The following is a 13,965-nucleotide window of genomic DNA, read 5'->3' on the forward strand; positions in this document are numbered from 1 at the left end:
TAGCTTTGTTCTCTATTAGGTACACTCCAACAGGAAAAACCGGGTTATCCCCATATGAAATACTTTTTGGGAGTGTACCCAGATTAGGTTTATATTTTCCTCAAAGTATGCAATTGCAATGTGATAGTTTAACTACATATGTGATACAATTGCAACAGCGTCTAACTAAAATCCACAAGAGTGTGTATTCTTCTCTTCCAGACCCTAATTCTGTCACAGGTACTCACGACTTACAACCGGGAGACTATGTGTATGTAAAGAAACATACCAGGAAGACACTGGAACCAAGGTTCGAGGGTCCTTTCCAGGTGCTATTGACTACAGCAACCTCAGTGAAATTGGAAGGGAAACCTACCTGGATCCACGCTTCACACTGTAAAAAGGAGCCAGTTGGCAAATGACAACATGTATCTTTTTATTCTTTTTGTTTCAGTAATCCTGGCCAATAGTTTGGTTACCTCACAGAATGAAATTCACAAGGATGAAGGATTTTCTAAAAAAATGTTATTACTGAAGTTTAAATATGCTTATGCTCGGAAGTCAGGATATGAGAAATGTTGGGTTTGCAGTAAATTACACCCCAGCACGGCTAAAATACCACTGATGGCAGTTCCTATAAATTATACTGATCTTGCTAACAGTAGCATTAACATAATTGGAACAAATACCAGCAAGACAGTAATGTTTAAATCAAATGGCCTCGCCTTTCCCCCTGATTGGTGTTTCAACCTAGGGAACACAACGGGAGGAAATAGAGAATGCCAAGACAGCAAGTTTAACTTGTCCATTGTCGTATTAAATGGAAGCTTCTACCCCAGTAATACCAGTACACACCAGACATTATCTGACTTCCTCACTAACATTGTGGATAATAAGGTTAGGTGGTTAGTGTCCAACCTTTCCCTCTATGGATACACCTCTCGTTATAGACGTAATATCAGTTCAAGTCCAGTAGCCTTAGGAAACAATATATACATCTGTTGTGGGGATAAGTGTTATACCTGGATACCTAGAAGGGCTCAGGGATGGTGCTACCTCGCAAGTTTGGTACCAGTAATGGGAGTAGTGGGTGATGAACGAGGTGATCACCTACTAGAAGCTAGTATGCACCCCAGATATCCCCTCAGATATCGTAGCAAAAGAGAAATATTTTTAGAGCAGGACATGGCATGGGCTTGGTTCCCGTCCTGGACAGGATGGGGTATAGACTTAATGAAGCGACTAAATAACTATACTGGAATAATTAATGATATTTTGGAGAAAAACTCTGATGACATTACTAAGTTAAATCTAGAGACCAGAGCCATCACAAAACAAATAGAATTACATGAGTTAGCGATTGAAAGTATGAGTGCAGCATTAACAGGACTCTGTGAGACCACAGAAGACTATGAATGTTGTACTTGGATACATAACACCAGCATCGAAGTACCCGATTATTATGACATCATTGCACAACACCGCACGGAAGTAAAGGATCTACAGGAGAAGGCCCGTAATATTGGCCGTGACTGGGATCCTTTTGGTGGAACTTTTAGTTTCTCAGGGTTATTTTCTTGGTTCAAGAAGGCAGCAATGACGATTATAGTAGTGCTTATATTCATATTTCTCATTTATTTGTGTTTTAAGTTGTTTATGTGTTTTTGCAAGAAAGCCAAGGTAAATGCTGTAGAAAAGATGGAACTTTTGTAAGTTGATAAGTTGGATAAGATAGATGGATTTAGTTTCTTGACATCACCCATCTTTCAGAAAGGCCACTCTTCCTGAATTTTAGATGTTGGTACTATCCAGGGGGATGGGTGTATACCCCTCTGACAACTCGCGGTCAGGGAGAGTACTTTGGACATAGGCCGACTAGAACTTGTTCAGGTGGACCCAGGGTAAGAGGGAAGGGTGATGTCAAAGGGGGAAATTGTGAGGATCAAGGTATAAGAAAACCAAGATGGTTGACAGTATGTTTTACTAAATGCTTATCTTGTCTGTTGTTTCATTCTCAGTACCTTAAAGACACATCATCCTTAAGTCCGAGTGGGTGCAGTCACGTACACATAAGAGGAAACCTTATCTTAAGGACCATCTGCCACATCAGCTCTAAAAGCAGAAGACGCCTAGAGAATTGCCTTTTATGGAAATTGTTGTTGTGTTTCAACATTCCTGAAGCCTGTCTTTTGTGTATATAAGAGACCTGTGTTAATAAAGAGTCTCAGAGTTGGGTGCAGTCTTCTGAGCAGAAATACTGAGAACTTCTTTCCGTGTCTCTTTGCTTAGATAAGAACTCTAATAATAATTGGGAAACGGTAACATAACTTGATGAGTAGGTGACTTGCTGTAGTCACACCTAACAGTGCTGACCCCAGTCTCCTGCACCAAAACCAATCATTCCTTCCGTACCATTGCGTTAGCCGCCCATGTAGACTCACTCACTAACTGTCAAATCTCTCACATGGCGACTCCAAGGCCAGCTCCCAAATCCAGCCCGGGCAAGGAACTCCTTCCTCCTCCGTGGTCGGAGCCAGCTCTCTGAACTTGTTCCACTGAAATCGAGACAAGGAGTCAGCCAGCATATTGTTGATGCCCGGGATATGAACAGCATAGAGAAAAATGTTCAACAGCAAGCACCGCAACACCAAATGATGCAGCAGCTGTATGATCAGTTGTAATGACGCAGACATGCGCTTGACCACTTGAACCACAACCATGTTGTCACAATTCAACCTCAGTTTCAGGTTCCAGCATGACTAACCCCAAAGCTCCATTGCCAGTACCACTGGAAAAAATTCCAGTAGCACCAGGTTACGAAGGAACTCCCACTTCCACCCAAGACTGGGGCCAAGGTTCCGCACTCCATTGCCCCTGAAATAAAGCCCCATAGACCGTGGATCCCGCCGTGTTCGTGACCAATTCCACATCAAAATTACTTACCGGGCTGCTGTTGTATGAGGCCAAAAACAATGTTTTTCCTACTATGTAGGAAAAACAATGTCTCCCCTCCTAGTCACTCCAATCCCCACACAGTTAGAACACACTGAGGGAACACACAGTTAACACCTTGTTTGCCCCCTAGTGTTAACCCCTTCCCTGCCAGTGACATTTACACAGTAATCAGTGCATATTTATAGCACTGATCACTGTATAATTGTCAATGGTCCCAAAAAGTGTCAAAAGTGTCTGATCTGTCCATTGCAATATCACAGTACCGCTAAAAATTACCGCCATTACTAGTAAAAATAATAATAATAAAAATGCCATACATTTTTCCAATACTTTGTGGATGCTATATCTTTTGCGTAAACTGATCAATAGACGCTTATTGTCTACTAAAAAAATTGCTCACCAAAAATATGTAGAAGAATATCTATTGGCCTAAACTGATGAAGAAATCTGTTTTTGAAAAAAAAAATTGGGGATATTTATTAAAGCAAAAAGTAAAAAATATTGTTTTTGTTTTCAAAATTGTCGCTCTTTTTTTTATTACAGTGCAAAAAATAAAAATCACAGAGGTGATCAAATGCCACCAAAAGAAAGCTCTATTTGTGGAAAAAGATAGAGTGGCTTATTCTGCCTCCTTGTCCACAGCTATTTCTGCCATAGCCCCAGCATCAGGGATGGAGGAGTCAGCTAAGTTATTTGAAAACCACAGAAAAGATCAGGTGCCTGCTGAGAAAACTGTAATGGAGGGTAGATGGCAGTCATGAGAGTGCTAGCTCCTATGAGTGACTCTTGGGAAGGAGAGAGGTAAAGATGCTGCAATGTCATAGAAGAACACATGTATAAGCCCTTGTACACACGGTCGGACATTCTGACAACCAAATCCGTTGGATTTTGTCCGACGGATTTTGTCCGAAACTGTTGCATACACACAGTCGGACAAAGTTGTCAGAAAATCCGACTGTACATAACATGATGACGTTATTTCGTTACGACGGGACTACGTTCAGGCTAGTAGCCAATAGCTTTGGTCTAGTAATTTGATCTGAGCATGCGTGGCACTTTGTCCGTCGGAGTAGGCTACACATGATCGGAGTATGTCTGATCGGAGCATTTTGTCGGAAAATTTTACCGGCAAGTTGGAAAAGTCCGATGGAGACCACACACAGTCGGAATGTCCGACAAAACGGTCCGATAGGACACATTCCGTTGGATTCTCCGACCGTGTGTACAAGGGCTAAGAGTTTCAGAAGGCTGCACACCCGGTACATTTATTTGAAAAACATTTGGAGAATTCTCCATGGGGCTTTTTAGCTGCAATTAGGAGTCAATGTTTCATAAAAATGTTTGATTTTATTATCAAAAGGCGATTGGACATAAATAAAGTACAAAAGTTAAAATATGAGCTCTGGTGTACACAAGGCGAAACAAAATAGGCCAGGAAAGAACATACATGACTGATAATTCTCTATAATATGATGAAAATATACATCATAGATGGATTCCCTACAGTATTAATAGTTACACCATTCAATGTATGGAAATGTCCCAATGTATTTTGACCTTAAAGGTTATGGTTTTCTTCAGGGGGTTTTTACATAGTTACAAGGTTGAATAAAGATACCAGTCCATCCAGTTCAACCTGAGTAAGTGTCTACAATTGTGCCTATCCCTGTATATTGCACACTCACATTGGTCCCTACCCTCAAGCAGCCCACAATCCAAGGTCCCCATATACTAGGGCCAATTTTGGACAGATGGCAATTAACCTACCAGCATGTCTTTGGAAACCGGAGTGCCCAGAGGAAACCCACACAGGCACAGGGAGAACATGCAAACTCCAGGCAGGTAGTGTCTTGGTTGGGATTTAAACCAGCGACCCTTTTTACTGCAAGGCGAGAGTGCTAACCACTACACTACTGTTCCGCCCTTACATTTCTGTTGATACATCAAAGGGACAAATTTCAATATTTTCCAAAATCTGTTATATTTAATATCCAATATAGAGATATTTCAATATGCATTATCATATATTGAACTATATATAACAGTATATTTACCCTTTCCACCAAATTAATTTGCTTAAAAAGAGACTTCTTTAAAAATCAGAGGATTCCCTCAGAAATAATCCCGGGCCCTGCTGAGGAATTGTCCACACCTACCCCCCTTGGGGGCGACCCCAGCGCATGAAGCTTACAAGTGGTCACAGAATGGTGGAGCCCCCACAAAGGAAGCACATGGGTGAAAACACCTGAAAATTACAATTATATATAATTAATATTTCAAGGAGATAGAAAATAGAGGGAGAGAGCAGACATTTTTGTGAGCGCTTTAGAAGGGGAGGGGGGGAGGGGGGTCTCTCTCCCCCCTCCCCTTCTAAAGGGCTCTCAAAAATGTCTGCTCTCTCCCTGCTGTCCATCCACCTTGCTGCTGGGATAACCCACCACCATCACCTGCGACATTGGCAGGACAATCATGGTCCTATGTACAGTTTACATCTGTGGATAGATTCTTGGCTGGCTTGGGATGGCAACCACTATGAAAGTTTTATTTTACAATAAACTTTTTCTATATCAAAGACACTAAAGAGGCTGTTTCACACTGTTTAAAACTGTTAGACAGAGCTTACCCTCCTTTACTGTCACGGAGGCACATACAGGAGTCCAAGCTCTTGATGGACATTGCAGCAGCTGAGTTATTTGAACACAGCATCAGATACTTGTCCCTTGTCAATGCACAGCCATTACTTGATTCAGATGTTGGTTCTGAGGTTGAGGAAAGTAGGAACATGAGCCTACAGAGGCCCCAGCCGCAGCGTATTGCCAAGCTGTCTCCAGTGATAATGAGGATGGAAGAGATGATGATGATGATGAGGTTACTGACGTGACTTCGGTGCCAGATAGAGTAGAGGAGGAAATTGAGGGTGAGGCACAGTCTCAACAAGGCAGCCATCATGGAAGACTAGAGAGCAGCCACACATTGTGGGGCTGTTATAACCCGGCCCACTTCCCACAGCTCAGCAGGCTGGGCCTTTTTTAGCACATGTGCAACCGATCACACTGTTGCAATTTGCAAACTTTGTCTCAAGCACATCAAGCGTGGCAAAAACATTAGCCATTTGTGTAACAGGTGGTTGACAAGGCATTTAACCTCCCACCACTCAGCCCATTGGCAAGAGCACCTGAAAGCCACACAAAAGGGACACAATTCTGTTATTCCTCCTTACTAATCTCAGTCTACCCTTGCTATATCTCATGACCTCTCAGCAACCTCCACTGATAGGGATGATGGTATAGCGCAGGGTGTCCCAGGTCCTTGCAGCACATCTGCCAGTAGCACACCACCAGCTGTAGACTATAGCAGGCAAATTACACTGCCCCACCTGCTGCTGCGGAAAAAAAAAACAGTTATGCCACCCTGTCATGAACAGGTGTGACCAGATTGTGTGGACTGCACAGAGGAAACCAGAAACACATGTAAGTGAATAATAATGGTGTTTATTTACATAGGTGACAAGTGAATATAACAGTGCACAACCAACCCAAACCCTCAAACAACAATGGTATATACAAATAATGGGAAATACCTGAATCGTAACAAAAGCCAGGCCGAGGTAAAACACAGGGGGGTCAGCAGATGGGTAAGGATGGAGAATAAACTGGACAGGGCGAGGACGGATGGATGGACTGCAGAGCAGGGATCCAAGGCAAACAAGAGGGACAGGTCCAGGATGGGATCGGAATAGATCAGGTCAGGTCAGATGCAAGCTCAAGGTCAGGATAGTAGGCTCAAGGTCAGGATAGCAGGCTCAAGGTCAGGATAGCAGGCTCAAGGTCAGGGCCCAGGGAGAGAGATACCAAGGCAAGCATGTGTGGGCTTGCCGGATATTTATAAGACTACAGTAATTGTCCACAACTAACACCTGAGCGCAGGAAGTGTTGCCTGCTCCCTACTGCCAGGATCCATCCGCTGGTGGATGCCAGTACTAGGGCCAATGATGACACAACACCAGGGAAAGTCTCTCCTGACAGTTACAAACTGCCAAGAGACACCTGCTGGTGGACAAATGATGGATCTTACCAGCGGACGGACCCTTTCCTGACACACCCACATGCCCGGCATCTAAATGCAAGCTTGTCAAAGTTGCTGACTTTACAAATTCTGCCTTTTTGTCTGATGGATTCTGACCCTGTGAATCTGGTAGGTTACAGTGTTGTGGAAAACGTAGTTTTGAGGCTTCTGTTGGTCAAGAGAGGAGCACTGCTTTAATCAAGAGTACCTCTATAGGGTTACGGTATAAAGGCACCTCTGACCAGGGGCGGATCCAGGGGGGGGCAACAAGTCAATTGCCCCCCCGAGAATACCGGCAGGCTGGTTACGCGGGTCCAATCGCGGCCCGTTCCGCGGGTACCAGCGGGCCAGTTCCGCGGGTACCAGCGGGCCGGTTCCGCGGGTCCAATCGCGGCCGGTTCCGCGGGTACCAGCGGGCCGGTTCCGCGGGTCCAATCGCGGCCGGTTCCGCGGGTACCCGCGCTGAGTGGACGGTGAGGGGGGGCAGCTGGGCGGCTTAGGAGGGCTGCTGGCCAATCAGGAAGCCAGCAGGCAGGGGAGCAGGGAGATGACATCATCTCTCACTGCCCTGCATCCCTCCAGTTCCGCCCTCACTGTGTTGGAAGCTGTGTGCAGCAGAGAGATTGCAGAAAAGTGACACAGTAGGTGACAATCCGCAATGTGTGGCAGGCTACGTGGCAAGTGGCAATCCGCAATGTGTGGCAGACTACGTGGCAAGTGGCAATCCACAATGTGTGGCAGACTACGTGGCAAGTGGCAATCCGCAATGTGTGGTAGGTGACGTGGCAAGTGACAATCCGCAATGTGTGGCAGGCTACGTGAGAAGTGGCAATCCGCAATGTGTGGCAGGTGACGTGGCAAGTGGCAATCCGCAATGTGTGGCAGGCTACGTGGCAAGTGGCAATCCGCAATGTGTGGCAGGCAACGTGGCAAGTGACAATCCGCAATGTGTGGCAGGTGACGTGGCAAGTGGCTATCCGCAATGTGTGGCAGGCTACGTGGCAAGTGGCAATCCGCAATGTGTGGCAAGTGACAATCCGCAATGTGTGGCAGGTGACGTGGCAAGTGGCAATCCGCAATGTGTGGCAGGCTATGTGGCAAGTGGCAATCCGCAATGTGTGGCAGGCAACGTGGCAAGTGACAATCCGCAATGTGTGGCAGGTGACGTGGCAAGTGGCAATCCGCAATGTGTGGCAGGCTACGTGGCAAGTGACAATCCGCAATGTGTGGCAGGTGACGTGGCAAGTGGCAATCCGCAATGTGTGGCAAGTGACAATCCGCAATGTGTGGCAGGTGACGTGGCAAGTGGCAATCCGCAATGTGTGGCAGGCTATGTGGCAAGTGGCAATCCGCAATGTGTGGCAGGCAACGTGGCAAGTGACAATCCGCAATGTGTGGCAGGTGACGTGGCAAGTGGCAATCCGCAATGTGTGGCAGGCTACGTGGCAATCCGCATCTGGTGGCAGGCGACGTGGCAAGTGACAATCCGCAATGTGTGGCAGGCAACGTGGCAAGTGACAATCCGCAATGTGTGGCAGGTGACGTGGCAAGTGGCAATCCGCAATGTGTGGCAGGTGACGTGGCAAGTGGCAATCCACAATGTGTGGCAGGCAACGTGGCAAGTGACAATCCGCAATGTGTGGCAGGTGACGTGGCAAGTGGCAATCCGCAATTTGTGGCAGGCAACGTGGCAAGTGACAATCCGCAATGTGTGGCAGGTGACGTGGCAAGTGGCAATCCGCAATGTGTGACAGGCTACGTGGCAATCCGCATCTGGTGGCAGGCGACGTGGCAAGTGACAATCCGCAATGTGTGGCAGGTGACGTGGCAAGTGACAATCCGCAATGTGTGGCAGGCTACGTTGCAAGTGGCAATCCGCAATGTGTGGCAGGCTATGTGGCAAGTGACAATCCGCAATGTGTGGCAGGCAACGTGGCAAGTGACAATCCGCAATGTGTGGCAGGTGACGTGGCAAGTGACAATCCGCAATGTGTGGCAGGCTACGTTGCAAGTGGCAATCCGCAATGTGTGGCAGGCAACGTGGCAAGTGACAATCCGCAATGTGTGGCAGGTGACGTGGCAAGTAACAATCCGCATTTGGTGACAAGTGACGTGGCAAGTGACAATCCACATTTGGTGGCAGGCGACATGGCAAGTGACATCCTCAGGGTTCCCACTGATTCTGCATTATGGTGAGTTGAACCATTTAATTTTATATTACAATGTATTAATAGAAATAATGCGCTTCAATCATCCTGACACCATAACAACCATGGTGCCGTAATGATTGAAGCGCAAATACCAGCCATTTCCCATATAAATTGCCCCCAAAAAAACATATTTTATAGCAGTGCCCCTCCCGAGATTAGACTCTGGATCCGCCCCTGCCTCTGACAACCAGGGACCAATTTTTCTGCACCTGTTTAACAGGTGCATATCATTTCAATTTTTGACAGCAAGGCAATTCTTGCTTTCATCAAGAGTACCTCTGTAGGGTTACAGTGTGAAGGCACCACTGACACCCAAAGACCAATTTTTCCACACCTGTTTGACAGGTGTATATCATTTTAATTTTTGACAGCAAGTAAATTCTTGCTTTTATCAAGAGTACCTCTATAGAGTGTGAAGGCACCTCTGGCACCCAAAGACCAATTTTTATGCACTTGTTCCTCCTATCAAAATCGGTGGAAGAGACACAAGAATTTACCCAAAAAATCTCTAAACATACAATTTCTAAATTGCTGCATTTGTACATTTTAAAAGCCAATAATAAAGAATAGTAATGGTAAAAAAAAAGCACTTGTGGATTTAATTAACCTTTTTTTTGGTTAATTCTCCTTTAACCACTTTCAGACCGGACCAATTTGCTGGTCAAAGACCAGACCACTTTTTGCGATTCGGCACTGCGTCGCTTTAACTGACAATTGCGCGGTCGTGCGACGTGGCTCCCAAACAAAATTAACGTCCTTTTTTTCCCACAAATAGAGCTTTCTTTTGGTGGTATTTGATCACCCCTGCGGTTTTTATTTTTTGCGCTATAAACAAAAATAGAGCAATAATTTTGAAAAAAACGCATTATTTTTTACTTTTTGTAATAATAAATATCCCCCAAAAATATATAAAAAACATTTTTTTCCCTCAGTTTAGGCCGATACATATTCTTCTACATATTTTTGGTAAAAAAAATCGCAATAAGCGATTATTGATTGGTTTGCGCAAAAGTTATAGCGTTTACAAAATAGGGATAGTTTTATAGCATTTTTATTAATAATTTTTTATTATTTTTTTTTTTACTAGTAATGGCGGCGATCTGCGATTTTTATTGTGACTGCGACATTGTGGGGGACCCATCGGACATTTTTGACACATTTTTGGGACCATTGTCATTTATACAGTAATCACTGCTATATAAATGCAGTGATTCCTGTGGAAATGACACTGGCAGTGAAAGGGTTAACCAGTGGGTGGCAGTGTAGGGGTTAAGTGTTCCTAGGGGTGTGTTACTAACTGTGGGGGGGGGGGTTGGGCTGTCATTTAGTGTACACTGATCTCTGCTCCAATCACATGGAGCAGAGATCAGCGTCACTAGTTGCTAGGCAGAATGGGAAAATGTTGTTTATACAGCATTTCCTCCATTCGGCCGCTCCGTGAGACGATCGCGGGGATGCCCGCGGCGATCGAGTCCGCGGGTCCCACGACCGGACTCACGGGGGTCCCGACCAGCGCGGGAGCGCGCCGCCGGCGGCGCGCTCCCGATGGCACAGCGGCAACGAATATTGGACGTACATGTATGCCAATATGCCTGCCCGTGCCATTCTGTCGACGTACATCGTCGTGCGCTGGTCGGAAAGTGGTTAAGGAGGTGTGGCAGGGGGTGTGTCCTATGCCTGCATACATTTGTTAGTAGGTGTCCCTCATTCCTATCTCAAAATCTTGGGCGGTATGATATAGTACAGGGATATGCAATTAGCGGACCTCCAGCTGTTACAGAACTACAAGTCCCATTAGGCATAGCAGGACTCTGACAGCCACAAGCATGACACCCAGAGACAGAGGCATGATGGGACTTGTAGTTTTTCAACAGCTGGAGGTCCACTAATTGCATATCCCTTATATAGTAGAATAAAACTGAAGTCAGAACTAGAGAGGTACCTAACTAGCATTTTCAGAAGCAAATCAATAATGGCAGCCTTTGGACAGCAATGCTGTGGGGATTGCAATCTTGTTGTCATTGTGCCTTTTGTCCTCTCTCCTGCATCCTGCAGCTACAGACACTGAGGTTGGATTAAACCTGCAAACCTGATTGCCTTTTATAACCTTACACAGAGGAAAGAGGATTGAGTTATTATACACAGACATAGACAGCACCATTGACATTTCCCCGAAACCGAGTGCCTTCTGTTATAAAATATGTTTTTCTCGGGCGCATGCGCGCGGCTCGACGAGATGGACGCCTTTCGTTAGAGCTCCGCATTCCCCGCAGCAGCGCCGGGCTTTCATTATCTCTCCGACGGCAGCAGTGACACCTAACCAGCCGGTACGGTCCAGAGAAAACACTGCGCTCTCCCCGGGATGGTTTTAACGGGACACAGAGGCAAAACTAAGCCGAAACCGATCAAAGAGGCGCTCGCGCGGGCCTCGTCCAAGATGGCGGCGAAGGCACAAGCACAGGCCGCATCACAACGCTCCAGCTCTCCAGCGGAAGCAGCCGACCATCGCAGTGATGACAAAGATGAGGAGTGTGGACCCGGCCCAGAGGACTTCCCTGCACTACCAACCCCAGGTATGCCGCAGACAGATCTCCTCTCTCATATAGAGAAAATGCTCCACAAGGCACTCAAAGCGACCTCAGACCAAATTACCACTACGCTAACATGTGAAATACGTGAATTAGGACAACGCACTGCTGACCTTGAAACTAGGGCTGACGACATGGAAATTACCCTTAAAGAACAAGCCCAAGAGCAATTAATGATTTGTGAGGAAAATGCAGTACTGCTTTCTCGACTTGAAGACGCTGAGAATCGCTCCAGAAGGGCTAACTTACGCTTGCGGGGCATCCCAGAATCAGTCGTGGATTTACAGTCCTTTACCACGGCCCTATTCCAAGAGCTTTCTCCAGAGATCCCAATCGAACGTTTGAAGTTCGACAGAATACATAGAGCCCTAACACGTCGTCAGCCCGACGGTCCTCCAAGGGACATTATTGTTAAACTCCACTTCTTCAGATCGAAGGAACAACTACTTGCCGCTGCACGTAATAAAGGAGACGCACTTACTTTTCAAGGCCACACGTACCAATTGTTCACTGACCTGGCTCCGCTTACAATCACGAAACGACGAGCCATGAAGCTGCAATTACAGGTCCTTATTCAACACCAAATCAAATATGTATGGCGATTTCCTTTTGCTCTCCACTTTACCTACAATGGTCAGCAATACAATTGCACCACCCCGGAAGCCTTACAACGCCTTTTGGAATCTCTTCAGCTGGCTATTCCGGAGCAACAGTCTGAAACTACACTTCCGCGCACCCCTGCACGTCTGACCCCTTACCCTCATACAGCTACTCCCAAGCGCGACCCCAGGGATCTGCGGTCACCAAGGTCTATCCGTAAGGGGACACCGGCGAAGGCTCCTGTTACAAATCTCTATAGTCCCAGGGTCTTTGTGCCCCGCTGAATGATATTTACTGTACCACCTTTGGTTCATTTATCTTACCCTAGTTAATGAAGGTCTTAATCCTGGACCTACCGGCTTGATCAGCCTGCTATCTTTAATGATCCTATGTGTAGAGGATCCTTGTTTTTGTTCTTATTTTCAAAAAATTTCCCCCCCCCCCCCCCTTTTTATTTTTTTTTTTTATTTTTTTTATTTTTTTATTTTTTTGTACTGTGGCACATTATAATCTTTATGAACACCTTCTACGCATTTTTCATTAGAGACCCCGGTTTACAAGAAACAACCAACTGCAAAATATTGAACAATCGCACCCAATATCTTTTTTTGAGTCACCTTTACAGACGACTCACCTTTTCCCCCTGAACATATTATCATTGAATGTAAAAGGTCTAAACTCTCCCAACAAACGGGTTAAGGCTTTTCACACCTTTACATCTTTGCAGGCAGGTATAGTAGCACTGCAAGAGACACATTTTTCTGCACACAATACCCCTAAATTTTTTCACAACAATTATCCCCTAGTATACACAGCCTCTGCAACTACGAAACACCGGGGGGTCCTCCTGGCTCTTCATTGTTCCCTCCCGTTCACTTTTACTTCTGCTATCAAAGATCCTGAGGGACGTTATATTCTCCTGACAGGCTCCCTCCAAGAATCAGATGTAACCTTAGTCTCCTATTATGCCCCTAACTCTAACCCTATTCCTTTCTTTTCCCATCTTTTTCAAGTAATCAAAACCCACCTTAAAGGTACCTTAATTATGTGTGGGGACTCTAATTTAGTTATTCACCCGTCTGTCGATAGGTCCCCGTACACGCCAGATCACCACTCACTCTCGAATCAATTTTGGTCCTTATTGCAACAGTACTCTATATTAGATACCTGGCGGGAATGTAATCCTACAAAGAAAAATTATTCATTTTACTCTAACCCCCATAACTCCTTTTCTAGAATAGACCATATATTTATCCCTATAGCGTCCTCCCCAATCTTGCTTCAATCTATTATACACCCAATTACTTGGTCTGACCATTGTGCGGTGATCACCTCCATCTCCTCTCTTATACCAAAGCCTAGGGAAAGATTTTGGCGTATGAACGATAGACACTTAACGAATCAATCCTTTCTACTTGATATTCAGGTCGCTTTACGTGATTATCTTACACACAGCGCCACCCCAGATATCTCTCCTATTCTTTTATGGGAAGCACATAAACCAGTAATTAGAGGCAAGTGTATATCTACCGCTTCCTTCCTTAAGAAGGACAGGCTCAAACGTCTGC

Source organism: Lithobates pipiens, unplaced genomic scaffold (assembly GCF_037356315.1).
Source record: "Lithobates pipiens isolate NorthernLeopardFrog02 unplaced genomic scaffold, aLitPip1_a1.2 Scaffold_16, whole genome shotgun sequence".
Taxonomy (NCBI): Eukaryota; Metazoa; Chordata; class Amphibia; order Anura; family Ranidae; genus Lithobates; species Lithobates pipiens.